General features: G+C 42.8%; 1 protein-coding gene across 3 annotated transcripts in view; it reads right to left on the bottom strand.

Moving 5' to 3' along the window:
* Nucleotides 1-15,901: 15,901 nt before the first annotated feature.
* Nucleotides 15,902-16,121, bottom strand: part of TAB2 (TGF-beta activated kinase 1/MAP3K7 binding protein 2) — a 70,849-nt gene continuing 70,629 nt past the window's right edge. For all 3 annotated transcript variants that reach the window (XM_018559383.1, XM_018559385.1, XM_018559382.1), the window contains exon 9: nucleotides 15,902-15,914. The gene's annotated coding sequence lies outside the window, so the exon portion shown is untranslated. The remainder of the gene's footprint in view (nucleotides 15,915-16,121) is intronic.

The following is a 16,121-nucleotide window of genomic DNA, read 5'->3' on the forward strand; positions in this document are numbered from 1 at the left end:
TCGAGGCCCTTCTGCAGGAAATCCAAGACATGACACAGCTTTCTGCTAAAAAAACTGCTCACCTGTATAACAAGTGCTCCCTAGCGGGTATAGGTTATGCGATAGATGCGATAGATACACCAACTCACCAAAGGGCTGCTCACAATTGCGGCAGAAGAGAGAGAATAAGCACATAGTCACTATTTGACTGCAAAATTCGCAGAACCTAAGCTGTTTCTTTGGTCACAAAATACCCAAAGATTAAATCCCCCCTCCCCCCATGGGTGTGCGGGGATGATTTGTCAAATCCTGTGTAAAGCCCAAAAATTCAAAATTTAAAAGTTCAGTCCTACTGAAGTCTTGAAAACACATTCTGACCATTTAAGGATAATAGGCAAGGTATTGTTTAAAAAAAAAAAAAGCATAGGGAGCTAGGCCCTGCCATGGGGGACATGCACCAATGCAACAGGTCCTATTTTAATGTAACTTCTAAAGGGAAACACCAATCATTTGAATGACATGCCTGGGAGATACCTTTAAGCAGTATGTGGCATTACAGAACAGTACCATTTTTCCAGACAGTGACAGCAACACTGTATTCTTGCATCATGTATTTTGTACATTGTGGTGTGCAGCCTCTGCTTGCAGTGAATCAGCCACAGTAAAAGTAACAGCCATTAGAGTACCACATGCATGAGGAAACATATGACTCTGCAGCAGAATTCAGTGGGGGCAGCACCTCAATAAGACAACTTGGCAGAAAAAGGCTTGCATTCCTCCTGCTCCTCCTCCTCCCTCCTAATGCACCCTTTCCCTCTTCCTCAAGGGCACATAGCAGCCACTTTTTTTAGAGACAAGAATCCCTCAATCACCCCCATGACTAGTGTATTAATGGCAGCTGTGCTAAATACCCCTTTGCCTGAGTTTGTAGCCTGTGAAACACCAGTGTCATCTACTCAGCAGCCATTATTTTTCCCAGACTACCATATGTTACCTATCATCATTTTGCACAAAAGACAACCCCTGCCCTCCACCAGCATGTGGAATGCCATGAGGCAGCAGGAGGAATACAAGGAGGTCATTTGGTGTGCTAGTGGTGAGGAGGATTGGGGTGCTGGTGGTAAGGATGGTTGGGGTGCTTGCGGTGAGGTTAAGCAGAGTTGGGTTGCGGGCGGTGAGGATGAGGAGGGTTGTGATGCCGACATTGAGGGTTGAGGTTTTGTCCAATTGTATTGAACATCAAATAACGGGCATTGTCCGACTGGAGTTTTATTTCTCATCAGTCAAGCAATAGAAACAAGAAATTAAAATAGTTTTATTCAAATGTATCTATTTGCCCTTCCCCCTGCCAGTATAGTCTTCTTCAAATAATCCTTTGGGGATGAAACAAACGAGACAGTCTGGATCGTGACATCAGTTGGCAAAGACTGGAGCTTGTGGATGGTATATACAATTATTGTATGCATTTTATCATACATATTTACCATTTTTTAAATACTTTTAATTTGAATTTATAAAATAGTTTTTTTCCCTGTTAGGCTGACCCCTGCCCTAATGAAGCAAACAGACAAAAACAATGCAAATGTGGTACTACCTTCACAAAAAGGTAGTCCTAGGCCTCAATACAACCGTGTCCTAATGCAAAAATAAAAAACAGGTTCCTTGTACGATAAGGTCACTAGCTCAGACACTGGCCAGAGGAGATGGCTACAAGGAGTTCCACCAGAATGTCTCTACTGGTTTAAAAAGGGGCGGTTTCTGAAACAGAGAGAGAACCAGATTAGGTATTCCTAATCAAGGAGTGAGAATCCAATGGCCTTTAAAACAAGACAGAAATGACAGAAACATGATAGCGGTGAGTTCCAAATGCTGGTCCAGGCCAAATCATTTTCCTACCCTTCACCACTGATTTTTTTTTAATGTTTGTTTTGTTTTTTACATTATATACAGATAAGCTTTTTTAATAACTATAATTTTATGTTTTTTTCCCATCATACCAGCCCTGGTCAAGCAAACAAGGCTGTAGCTAAAATGTTTACAAGCGATCAAATCCATGGACTAATAGACATCATGGATGGGGAGGTTGTCAAATATGTGCTTGAAGTACTAGCATGTCCTGGTGCACGTCATGTCAGAAAGGGCATTTACCAAAGCAGGGGTTTTATGACTGAGAAGCTGAATTTTAATAACCTGGGGTGAGGGTGTGTGGTGTTTTGGGTCCACAGTGTTTTTACATTTTGTTTTCAAAGGATGCAGTGAGGTGCTACAACACAAAAAAAAATAGAACCTGAACAGGTGTGCTGAAACTCAATCAAAAAAACAAATGGAAAGGCAGGACCTTTTTTAATCAGAGAAAATCATCCAATATGTACTTGAGGCATGGAGTACAGGCAGGTGTTTAATGACAAGACTTAATAGACCACTGATGACGCGGCAGCGTAAGTGGCAAGCAGCGGGACAATTTTAAAAAGCAATTTTAGACACAAGTTTACTACAAAGACCCCAGGTAGTGGTTTTACTACAGGAATTAAAAAAACACAGATGTCACGGCAGTGTAAAACTGGCCAGCAGCATGACAAATTTAAATATCAAAGCTAGGCCCAATTTGCTAGAGACAAAGAGCACAGGCTGGGGCTTTACTACCAGAAGGAAGATACAGCAGAGGATATAGCAGTGTTAAATTGTGTTTTTGTAGTCACTGTAAAATCCTTTTCTCTGTGTTAATTAACGACTTGAACACCTGGGTGTTAAACCCCCTTCCTGGCCAGGCCATTTTTCAGTATTCAGCGCTGCAGTACTTTATCTGACATTTATTCAGTAATGCAACACTGTACGGAAATTAATTTTACACCATTTTTGGGAACAGAGATTTTTTAGTGGTATTTAAATCACAGCTGGGGTTTTTTTCTTTTACTATAACAAAAAAAAGTACTGAATATTTTGGGAAAAAAACCTGCTTCCCTATGAAATGTTATGAAACATTTATCACCCCAATTGTTTTGTAAAATATAAAAGACGGGGTCACATCGTGTTAATAGACACCAAACATGTAAAGACTTAAAATTGTGTGCGCTGGGCAAAATCGCAAAAAACTACCACAACTAAAATTGGCCATAGGCGACGCTTTAAAAGCTTTTACTGCTCATCAGTTTAGTGTTATCATGGATTGAGGGCCCCAGAATTATTGTTCTCACTCCGGCAATCGCGGTGTATGTAACGTGGGCGCAATCGTTGTTTCCGTATGTGGGGGCAAGGGACTCCATTTTTTGTGTTTTTTTTTAAATGTGATTTGATTTTTTATGCTTCTTTGATTTTTTTCAACTTTTTTTTTTACACTTAACTTTCTTGCCATCACATAGGGGAATAAAAATCCCCCTATGTGATAGCAAATGGGGCTTTGGTAAGATTTCAGATCCCACAGTGTCATGGGTGGTCATATAGATTAAAAATGTTTTACTCACTGGTGAATACGAAATCTGTTGATTGTGCTGAGAGCTATCCTCTGATCCACTCCATATTGGAGAAAAGACAGGACCCTGGTCACTGAATCAACACACGGAGAAACTGACGTGAGGCAAAAAAAAAAAATGCCTTCCATATATGATAATAAATTCTATGAGAAGTGGTCTTGCATGCCTTGAATCACAGACTCTGACCAACTCCTCTCCCAGCATCTGGCTCTCAACAGCCAGGCTGTTTAAACCAGTGACTATAAAGCTGTGTGGAAGACGTGTCTTAGTGACATAAGGTGGACGAAGATGCACACGCCATTGGAGGTCTGCGACTAGTCGAGTCATGTCTGTGTACCAAGCCCTGTGAAGGAAAACTGGAGCCACCAGAATGACTGGAATCCATTCTGCCTCGATCCGGCAAAGTAGATGAGACAAGAACTTTAAAGGCGGAAACACATAAATCAGACTATACTGATCCCATGGCATTACTAAGGCACCCATTGTGGCCGCCCACATGTCCCACGTACTGGTCATACACCGATCCACCTTGCAATTGAACCAATATACCAGGAGATTCACATTCGTCTTCCCCCAATGCAAAGAAGGTGAAAGGGACCAGTCTTCCTGATCCAAAGACCATCAGCTGAGGTAGTCTGCCCGCCAGTTGTCCACACCTGTAATGTATACTGCTGAGAGAGCTGGAACATGCTTTCTCACTCTATGAAAACTGTAGGAGACCTCTAATGCAGCAGCCACGCTTTTGGTGCCTTCGTAATGGTTCACATATGCTAAAGCCAAGGCATTGTTTGACTAAATCCTGATTGGGCAATTCTCCAAACGATTGGTCGAGTGCAGAAAAAATGGCATCAAGTGACCCTGAGATGATAGATGACCCAGTACTCCTCCCCCCAATGCCATTGGGGAGAGAGGCCACCAAATTAGCGAGGCCCTTGGGACCCAATTTACTTGGTTTTGCCTGTCCAGGAACAAGGGAGATTTGTACCATTTGGAGAGAATTTCCCTTTGAAGGATCCAAGTGTGATGTTGTGCAAAGCGTACCACCTCAAAAGGAGGCTACTATCAGACCCAGAACTTACATACAGGTGCGAAGCACCACTTATCTGCAAAAATGCAGAAGACAGATATGTGAAAGGAGCGTCAGACGTTTCTACAGTGGAAGAAACACCCTGGCAAGAGTGGTGTGTAGAACTAAAACACGGTTACTCCAAACGTAAGGAGGAATCGGGGATGATTTCTAATGGAATGGAATTCCTTAAGAGTGCTCTCGGTTATGGACAGATTGGACTTCAACTCTGAATATGACACTGTCTGCTGGAGTAGGCCAACCAGATAACCCGTGATGGAAATCCTGTTAAGTCATAACAGGCCAACACCTTGGTGAACCTAGGGGGACAATGGGAACCCGAATAGGAGTGCCACAAATTGATAGTGTTCCTTCCCCACCACAAACTGAGGAAACCTCAGTTTGTGGAAAAAGGTTTACAGCCCCGCCCCATGACATCATTATGGTATCAGAGCACACCAGACGGGAAAATGCCAATTACAATACATAGTAAAAATACAGCATAAACAAGGAAGGAACAAGGAAAAGATTACAAAATCGATAAGATACCTGATATATGCAACCAGATCATGTTGTTATGTGGGCGGCGCGATAAGAAAATGCCCGCAAACAGATCAGAGGGACAAGACGCTACGGCTTCACTACGAGTAAGCTATCAGCGTCAGCGGTTTCCATGGAAACCCTGAGGCGTCGTGCGTGGGGATCAAGTCCCCGCCCAAGGATCATGATGTGCAGTAAGGAGCTAAGCCAGAGCCACGCAAATCACGGGACTCGCAAAGTGCAAGCAAGGAGGGAGGAGCCATTACAAGCTAATTTCACACCGAGCGGTCCACACACCAAGATCGTAAGGAAATCCGGTCAAGAGGGGGGGTAAACCAAGACCATAAAATCAGTAATGAAAAATAAGAACAAGGAAAAGGATCGGAAAAGAGTATTAAATAATAACTACTGGCTCCTCCCTCCCTATGGTAAGTCTTACTCACCGAAACGTTGGATTATGCGATGCATGACGTTTAGTCCAAATAAATGGACTTTTTACAATTTTTATTTACGGAGTGCTGGTGATTTCTATTGTTCATTTTCAGTAAGCACCATACATCCCACAATACAAAACATGAAGGCAGATATTGCCCAGTAGGGGGAGAGATTATCTCTGAATAACATCCTCTTGCATACTTGAAATCAGAACCTCCGGGGTGGTACCAAGTGACGTCTGGCAAAGAGTGGGGTACCGCCTGCCTGTGGAGGGACACTGAATGGTCAAGACCAGCCAGTCATATGTGCCCCTCCAAGAAGTTCTCACAGGCTGCTCTGTGTGTTGGTGCAGCGCTGTCATAGCCAACCTTGCTGTGGTGTGGAGTTCAATGGTAGGTCTGGGGGGTGGACTACAAGGATCTATATATATCCAGTTTACCAGCTAGCCTGCTGTTGTTGAAGAAAAAAAAAAATCAGGACATTTTTAATGAGGGATAATAGTCCTAACTGGTGAATGCCTAAATTTTATATATTGGGATAGAAGGGAGTGGCAAATGTAAGTGATGCAAGGTGGTTTAGGTTAGGACTACCCTTCATTTCAGTTTTAAGGGGTCTGACCTCAGGAAACAAGTGTTCCCAGCAGTGTCCCAAGCCACTTAGTAGGTTGAAGAGATCCAGCAGAACCACCTCCACACTGGCAACAGCCAATGAAATAGCTTTTCCTGCACTGAGCCAGCCTCCCTGCATTTGGAGTACAGTGGTTGGATGTGGTGTTGTGCCCTCTGCAGGAAAGCTCATCCCCAGTGTCAATTGTCTTTGCCCATGCAACTTGCCCAGCATACTGAGGAAGAAACAGCAAACTTTGAAGAGAGCTGCAGGTACACTTAGCAGCTATTGCAATCCTCTATGCCATTCACAATGCCATATTGCTAATAAAGCCCCCCCCCACCCCCCATTAACCACCTCACTTTCATAACTCCATCTCCAGCACTTCTGTGTGCCCTGAATGGGCCCAGGTGCATGGGGGATTTGTTCTGGAAGTGGTATTGTCAGGGGTATGGGGAATTTTAGGTGGAAAGGGGAATTTTTGCTTGGGAGACACTCCATGCTTTACCCACTCTTGACCCCAGCACGATGTGCATTATGCATTTTTTTTTTCTTCTTTTAAACGATTCCAAAAATAAAGAGGGAAAAGACCCTAAATAACAGGAAAAAAGCAAAGGCGTTGACAATTGTAGAACTATAAAATCGGTTGTTGCGTTCAGGTGTGTGTCCAAAAAAGGATTTTTGGGTGTACAGATCTGTGCACCCAGATAGGGCACATAAAATATACTTCTGCACTGCAATTTTAAAAAACTCAAGCATAGTCTGAGTAGATGTAGAGACAACCCCTGAAATCTCACATATTCTTTAACATACAGATATAAAAAGGTCCTGGTTTGGGCACTTTGTGTTTAGAGGTGACAACACTATGCCCGTTTCCCACAATCTCCTGCCTGCCAAGCTTTTTAAAGCCAGCAACCATGAAGCCAGGGAGGGGCAGGCTTTGGGACATAAGATGTGAACAGTTTGGGAGCGAGCATGGAGGGTCTGCCAGGTGTCTGAGTATGTCCGAGTACTACGTCCTTCTGGCCAATTTGGTTCAATGAGGATTGCTAGGATGCCCGCTATGTTAATCTTGCAAAGCAGTTGAGAGAAAAGCTTCAGAGGGGGAAAAGGTGTAGATCAAGCTGACCTTATCCCAAAAAGTAACCAGACCATCCACTGTGAAGGTCCGAGGATCCCTGGTCTGACTGACAAACCTGCCCAACTTTGCTGTTGAACCTGGATGCCAGAAGGCCCGCATGAGTGTCCCCCACTTGAGACATAGAGCATTAAACACCTATGGGTGTAAGGACCTTTAAGGTATCCTTGGATCCAGACATTGTGTACTGTCCCCCTGCCAATTTTCAATGCCTTGGATGTACACGGCGGTAAGCGCTAGAATGTGAAGTTCTGCCAAAGACAGTATGAGATCTGCTTCTCTTTGAACTGCACAACTCCTGATGGTTGATATAAGCCATGTGCTGTGGCATTGTCGACTAGATCCTGGTCAGGTGATCCTGCAGTTAAGAGGTGCAATGTTGAAGGGACAACTACATAGTCCTGAGTTCCTCCGACGACCACGTCGCCTGTACTGAGGAGGGTATCCAGGACACAACAGACTGGCATCCAGCGTGAGAACTGTCCAAGACAGAGAAAGGATTTCCCCGATTCGCAAGCTGGATTGGAAATCCACCAGGCCAACATCTGGCCTTGCTGATAAGATTGATAACATTGAGCGATCCAGAAACTGAGTCTGTTTGTCCTACACAGCAAGAATGTTCAGCTAGAACGTTCTGGAGTAAAACTGGGCGTACGGTACTAGGTCCAGATAGTCCAATCGATGAGTCGGATCCAGAGCCAATTTCTGGAAATTGAGGGTCCAACCAAATCTCTGCAAAGTCATCAAAAGGCAGGTAGAGTTGATCTTCCTGTTAAAACAAAAAAAAAAAAAAAGGAAGAAGAAGACCATGACTGACCTGGCTGATTCCATACAGAATTTTTTAACTCACAGGAATCTATTGAGGATCTTTAGATCCAGGATTGGGTGAAAGTCTACTTTCACCTTGGGAACAGGGAACTGGAATAATTCCTTGTATGGGACAGGGCTAATGGAACTCATCCCAAGAGCTGAAAAATTTCTTGAGGAACCATTGCTCAATAGGGTATTGATGAGAAAAGTGCTTGGGTGGGATGAAAACTTTTTTAGGGTGAGGCCAGTTACCGCACAAAACAGGCTCTAGGAGTAAAAGGTTTTTGCAGGCTTTGGCATATTTAGGAAACCTAAGCTGGTGACTTTAGGACATGTAGATGCATGCTGCTTTAAGACCAGGCAAGTGTGTACCATGTTAATAAAGATACAAATGGTATCCCTTAGACATGTGCTATTCGTTTCGTTCCGAATCGAAATTCGGATGTATACGAATTACAGCTAAAACTAATGCAAACTTATCCGAATTTACGATTTCCCGAAATTCGTTAGCGGTAGTATGGGCGAAATTTCGTTTATTAGACGAAATTTCTTTGCAGCAAAATGACAGGCCAATTTTTTGCAATCACGATGCACGACGCCGCCGAAATAAAAGAAAGTCCCGCCGCACGACGACTGTCCGAAACTGACGAAATGGCGAGGGCACGTGGCCTGGTAAGGTGCAGGGAGGGGGTGGGCCCGCTCGATCGCCTTCCTCGATTTCTCGCCCAGCCTGGCCAGTGCTCGGATCAAGGGTCTTGTAGGAATGTTGGGGGGGGACCCCACGTTTCTCCCCCACCCCCCATTTTCTGCTGTTGTTTTTCCCTCAAGTCACTTTGCTGTCATGAATGAACGAAACCGAAACGAAATTTCGACCGGACTACCGCTAACGAATTTCGTACGAATCACGAAACTAATACAATTTCGGACCCGAATCCGAAAAACAAAATAATGCAAGATCCAAATCAAAACGAAACTAAACAAATTTTTTGCTGGTGCACATGTCTAGTATCAATATGATTGAGAAAGAAATCATTAGATTGAGTCTTATGCTGGTCCAAATCTTCAGAAGTAGAGAATGCATCACCCCGTCCTCATCAAGGAGTGAAGCAGCAGACAAACTTTTGAGAGGCTGGGGGGGCCCACTTGTGGTATCTATGCTCAGAGTGTGCCCATAAATTCACATACGGTAGCCGAAAATTACCCTCTGGATAAACAGGTGGAGGGGGGACACCAGAATGGGCAATGGAGGTCTCAGATGATGGAAATTACTCTGGAGGAAAGTGGTCGGGACTGTTAGGGCCAAGGCCTTTTCGTGATAGATTACTGAACCCCCAAAGCTGTTAGAGCGTGAGCTGGCACAGCCGGCAAACCAAATTCTCTTGTGCCTGCGACCTGCCGTAAGTGGTACTGTAAATGTCCCTTACAGTAAGTCATTACCAACCACTGCAAAGCAGGAAGAATTAAGCCTTTAGTGTCACACAGTGTAAACAGCTGGAGCCCAGGAGATGTTCAAGGATCACTTTGCTGTGAGCAATGAGGCAGAAGCAGCTGAAGTTAAATGGCATGCACATATGCAGTGAGCCTAGTAATCATGAGGCTTTCACAGGCGCAGTAATGCCAAAGGCCAACATCCAAGGAAACAAGGGAAGACAAAAAAAGGGGGACCAAATTAAAGAAAAAAAAATGCGACTGAACTCGGGTTTCAACGCTCCATGGCCTGTGACAAAACATTTAAATGTGGCAGTCTGTGCTCCACAACTAACCCAGCAGGGGGCCAGAGCAACTGCACCGTGGGCCCAGTAAAGGGCAAAAGGCCCAGAAATTCTGTGTCCTGTACTGTATGAACAGAAGGATTTTTGTACTTACCCTAAAATCTTTTTATTGAAGTCCATTGAGGGACACTGGAGATCTGAAACAGGTCATAATGCTGCCTACTGAAGGTTTGGACTACAGCAAATAAAAAAAACCATTGAAGGCCAGCCCCTGTATAGTCCAGCCTCTAACCATCATGCCTCAGTTTTGTGGGCAAGTAGTGCATATGGCCAATAAACACTGGGGTTGGACCTGTGCCCCTTAGTGGACTGTAAGAAAAGATTTTTTCACTTTTTCACCTTAAAATCTTTTTCTTGATGATCCATTTAGGGACCAGGAGTTCTGAACCAATCTGGACGTCAAAAAGCATTAGAACGGAGGGGAGGGTAACAGCCACTGATGGATCTAAAACAGAACCAGAAGCAGTCTGCAACAATTCGAAGTATTGAGGCCCCAATCGGAATCAGAAGTTCACTACAGGACAGGGGGAAGTGCTAACGACGCACAGGAGGCCGCAGAGAATCAACCAGACCAGGACAAAAAGAAAAAGAAAATCGCTGCCAAGGGGAATGACTACCTTGTTTTGCTTGACTACCTTGAACGACATGGAATCCGCAGAAGCTGTGAGCCAAGACAACCACCAACATGTGGAGTAATACAACTACATGAATTAGTAGAAGAGACCAAAGGGAACACTTGGGAGGTTAACCAGCCTCAAAACAGATCCCCAAGGGAAATTAGACAACATGTCCACAAGTAGGCCCAGCTGGACTAAGGGTGACAAAAGGCCCAAGCCCTAAACTTTCCACCCAAGGCATTAGGGAAGAAGGGCTCCAAGAAGGAGTATGGTTCCAATCCTGTAAAAGATAACCAAGATTGAGAACTATCTAGCATAATATTCCAAAGGGGATGGGCAAGGTCCGAAGTTCCACTGGAGTTAGACACAACTCCAGTTGAACCACTCTAAAGCGTCTCTCCAGTAGACATGTGTATTCAGATGAACCTGCAAATCAACGAAATTCAGTTGATTCGGCGGTTTGTCCAAATCCGAAATAACAAATGTTTTATATGCACGAATATACTAAAACGATATTAGGGCATATACAAATTATTTCTCAGAACATGCGGCGGCCACAGGTGCGTTTTGAGCATCCCGACCACCATCTTGGAGGCGGGCTACATAACCTCACGTTATGGGTGACGTTATTTGCAGAACGAGCGGTGGCCAGATCGGCCGCCAGCGTGTTCGGCTCATGCGCACCGCCATTTTGGAGTATATCTTGGTATATACCAAGATGGCGGAGCCCACATATTCGGGTGCCACCACCTTGGTGTATACCAATATATATACTGCAGAATGGTGCCAATTTGAAGGCCACATGAATATTGCAGAGTCAATAGCTACAGACCTCCAGACAGTTTGCGACTTCTGCGCACTGTGCGCTTCAGCATGTGCTGACCCCGCTCTGTCATTTTACGTGGCCTACCACTTCGTGGCTGAGTTGTTGTTCCCAGTTGTTTCCACTTTGTTATAATACCACTAACAGTTGACCGTGGAATATTTAGTAGCAAGGAAATGTCACGGATGGACTTATTGCACAGGTGACAACCTATTACGGTACCACGCTTGAATTCACTGAGCTCCTGAGAGCGACCCATTCTTTCACAAATGTTTGTAGAAGCAGTCTGCATGCCTAGGTGCTTGATTTTATACACCTGGAGGTGATTGGAACACCTGAATCCAATGATTTGGAGGGGTATCCCAATACCTTTGGCAATATAGTGTGTGTGTATATATAGATAACATATAATATAAAGACCTATAAAAGCAGGTTGAGCCTCCAAATGCAAATAATATGTACTGCATCAATAAGCCTTGAAATAAACCCTTGTATATCGGAGTCAACTGGAGGAGACTATGGTGACCCAAAAACAGCCTCTCCCAGTTGTTGGGACTCAAACAGAAAAAACAGGGACTGTATAACCCGTTTGATTCACAGTCACAGGATGGTCAAAGTTGGACTGTACAAGGGATGGTGCGTGCTTAGAACTCTTATGAATGATCTAGTAGTTTGGCATAAACAGCTACAAGGTCCAAGTGGACACAGAAGGCCCTGGTCCTGTTAGATGGCGAAATAGGCTCCTCAGATGCAGAGCCAAAAGAATAAGGGTCCCTGGCTGCAGATGCTGGTTCCAACTGGGGATACCAGGTACACACCATAAGAACCATTAGGGGAAGTATGGGCAGAGGTCACTCATAGCAGAGGGACTATCTTCTGTGATGTTTCACAGCAGGGATGTCAGCAACTAGCCCCAATGCGAGGCAGCAAACCTGGGCAAGCTGTGCTGATGATGGTTTCATACAGCCGGAGGTGACTGTAGGCAGGAAGTGGAACAAAACTGGAGACAAAAAATCCACTTGGTGCTACAGGAGCAAAAACAGCAGTGGAATGGTGCTAGCTCTAGACTGAAATGGCAGTAAAAAAGCATGGAGCATGTGTGTAGCACAACATCTAGTGGATGACATCAGAGCTCAATTCTTCCGCCCTTACCCCTACCGCAAAGATGGTAAAGGCAGGAAATCAGAAAAATGGTGCCATACAATACCAATTGTTGATAGCTCCCAGTGTTTTAGTCCAACCGACCCTACTAAGTAAGCCTTCAAAGACTGGGTCACACAAGAAGCTGTACCACGGCGCAGGACCTGGAAAGAGCTCTGTGGCCAACACAGTACCTTAAGGTATGGAAAGTACATAGTGCAGAGCCCAGTGCCCAAAGCACACATTCCAGGCTAGCCTTGCCACTCCCAGAGTGAGTCTTCAGAGACAGGGGTCATACCAGAGGCTGTGCCATGGTTCTGGACCAGGAAAGCACTTCATGCCTAACCAGGACACTCCGGTCTGGATAGTACCAAAATGCAGAGACCAAATCCCAAAGGACACATTTTATGTTAGCCCTGCATTTTTGCAGTCCGGCAGGGTCCGGGTACAGCTTCCAATGCTGATGCTTCGGATATCCCAATCTGGATAGCTGCAATCTCCTAGAACACTAGCAAAAAAAAAAACATGCCATGAAGGTTAGAGGCAGGATTTACAGGTTCTGGACTTCCAACAGGTTTTTCTGTTTGCCAGTATCCAAACCTCGTGCAGGTGGCAGTATAAACCTATTTGAAAATTAATTTGTCCCTCAATGGACGATAAACAAATAAATGTTCTGCTAGACACAGCTCCTAAGTCTTGTTATAGACTGACAACACATTGTTTTTGAGTACTGACTGTTGACAGCCTTGCCCAGTTTTCGGAAATGCTTGAAACTAACTACTGTCTCATGTTCACAACATAAAGGCTAACCATTCTGTAGTGCCACGATAAGGTCTGGGAGGGCTAATTACTTTCCTTGAGATAACACCGGAAGTGAGCAGCGGACAAAGGACGGCTCTAAATTCCTGACATGGTCAACAGGTGCACTTATCAAGCAGATATATATCAGAACACTTTCAATGGTATATTTAACAGACCAAATAAGTTAAGGTTGAGAGGGACTTAGGGTTTACATATACTTTAAGATTGTTAGTCCATTGGTAAGCTGAATATTCTCACCTACTAACGGAGCCAGGAAACAAAAAAATACAAATTTTGTTTGTTTTGAACATTCTTTAATTTTGGTCTGTAAATTACAGCTGTGGTTTGATTATATTCAATAATGGTTTGATTATTTTTAATGCAGCCAATGTTTTAAAAATATATCTAATGTAATACAGGTTTCTGCAGATTGTTTTCCTGTACTTGTCCACAATTGATAGCTGAAAGCAAAGTTCTAGCAAAAGATCACGTGTTTAACTTGACAAATCCACATACCATCACAAATCATTAAAGTTTAAAAATGTATTTATCTGATATACTCAGGAACAGGCTGTTGCAGAACGAAGATCCCAGTCAGTGTAAAACTGTCACTTAAGTGAAGTCTTACAAACAATGCAAGTTATTTTACTTCTTTCTCTTGACAGTATAAATGTAACGTTTTTGAGAAAGTGTTTCTGACCTATGATTAGTTTTTAACCAAAACCGATCTTGTACCTGTATAACCCTTTTTTATATTTTGCTGGGGACAAAAGCATTTCATTTGTCAATATTTTCTTGCAAAAATATGTTATTCTCCTTGTAACTTGTGGATAAAAGGGCTTAAAGAAAAAATAGTGTTTTTTTTTTTTTAGAACAGTGTTAAAATTTGTACAATTACTGAAGATAAAAAGTGCATATTTGCATTCAATAGTTGTCCCATGCACAACACTACAATAACATGTTTTGGTAAAAAGCATATTAAAGTTATTTACAATTGAAAAAAAAAAAAGAATGGTTAAAAAAAGAAAAGAAAATCCAGCAGAAAAATAATAAGCAAGGGGAAAAAGAGCCTAATTAGCACACATTAGGGAAAACATGGATTCGCTGGCAATGGTGGCTTGGGAGCTGCAGTGGGGGACAAGAATTAGGGTGAAGGAACGATAAAGTTTTTAGGGCACATATCCTACACCCAAAGTTCAAAGGTTGATCATTTCCAAAGTAGATGTTAAATATAGGACATATGTGGGAAGGGTTTACTTAGTGACATTAAACCCTCATATTTTTTAACATAAACCAATACTGTAATCCATGGTTGTTTCCCTTCTCTTTGTTGCTCTTCCTTTTAAATCCTCATGTCTTCTCATGCTCTGCAGAACTTCCCTTTGCAGCTCAGGGCCTCTTCCTGTAGTGCTGGCTCAGGTTACAAGCCTATAGAAACTAATACACAGACACCATATATCCATTCCTGAGACAAGGCAGTCTGCTGCAAAACAGAAGTTCTGCAGAGCATGAGAACAGACACAGATTTAAAAAGGAAGAGCAGCAAAGAGAAGGGAAACAACCATTGATTACAGTAAGGCACACATTATACTATTGTTTTATGTTAAAAAATCTGAGGGTTTAATGTCACTTTAATGCTCTCTGCAGGTTTGGGTTTTTAAATATATTTGCCAAAAGTATGCAATCAGACTTTCGATGATGTCAAGCTTCAGCTATCCTCTTTAAACATGTATGCAATTAATGCAGCGTTTCCAACATTAGCAGTAAGTGGTATGGTGCTTTAGCATAAACTGGCATCCTGACAGGGTGGGGAGTACCTAAGAATGCCCTCTCCCATTTAAAACTGTTGTTGAAGCTGGGCATTGAAATGTAAAAAAAGTTTATGCTCCTGAGAATGGGCTACACAGGCAGCTAGGGTGAACTGACAAAGTACACTAGTTACCATTTAGAGAGATTTTATTTTACAAGACTGGTTGTGGTCACAGGTGGTTTTATGGTTAGAAAAAAAAAAATGCAAACGAAAAAATGACAGCATTTGATAAAGTGCATCACCATTTTTTTTCCCAGGGATTTTTCATGACCGAAGATTTTGCACTTGCTTACATTAATCAAGCTATCATGTGTTTTTGATTGAGGTGAACAAGTGCAAATTTCCCTTGCGCATGAATGGGTGTGCAAAACAAACAACAGGCTCACTATATTTACGATTATTCACTTTGCCAAGTAAACTCCTTTAGTGAAGTAATACTATTGACAGGATGTGGTTCTGCATGATCAGATATTCCTTGCTTAGACAAGTGTCCCTTGCGTATAGCAGCCTGTAGTTACTCTTTATGAAAATGCAAGCTAAAGATCCTTGTGATGCTGCATTACTGGCCAGTATGGAGCATCTGCCTGGAATAATAATAATAACAAAAAAAAGAAAAGAGCCACATACTGTATATACAGACTCTGAAGCATAGCAAGCTAATTATGTTGACCTCATGTGGCTAAACCCCATCTACTCATAAAATGTGTAGAACCAATTTTATACAAGTGCCACTTTGGAAAAGCTTGCATAATTATAATATATCTCTATCTATCACATATGAACACACACATTTGTATTTCTGTAAATAATGTTACAGTTTACTTCTGCTCTCCATTGTTAAATGAAAAACAAAATTCACAAACCAAAACTAGTTAGAATATATATTTTTTTTAATTTTTATAAATAACTTATCTGTTACAAAGACTGTTTACCCAGCTAAATCACAAAACCATAAACTCAAGATATCCAAATTAGGTTTTATTAATAAAACAATGAAAAACGGATTTGTCAATCTTCACAGAAAACTGCAGATGAAGCTGAAAAATGGTCTTTTTAACAAAAAGTATTGCTTGTAAGTGCTTTGGTTCTGCTGTTTAGCCCCATTACAGTGCTG

The sequence above is a fragment of the Nanorana parkeri genome, unplaced genomic scaffold, assembly GCF_000935625.1.
Source record: "Nanorana parkeri isolate BGI_ZX_2015 unplaced genomic scaffold, ASM93562v1 scaffold391, whole genome shotgun sequence".
Classification (NCBI taxonomy): Eukaryota; Metazoa; Chordata; class Amphibia; order Anura; family Dicroglossidae; genus Nanorana; species Nanorana parkeri.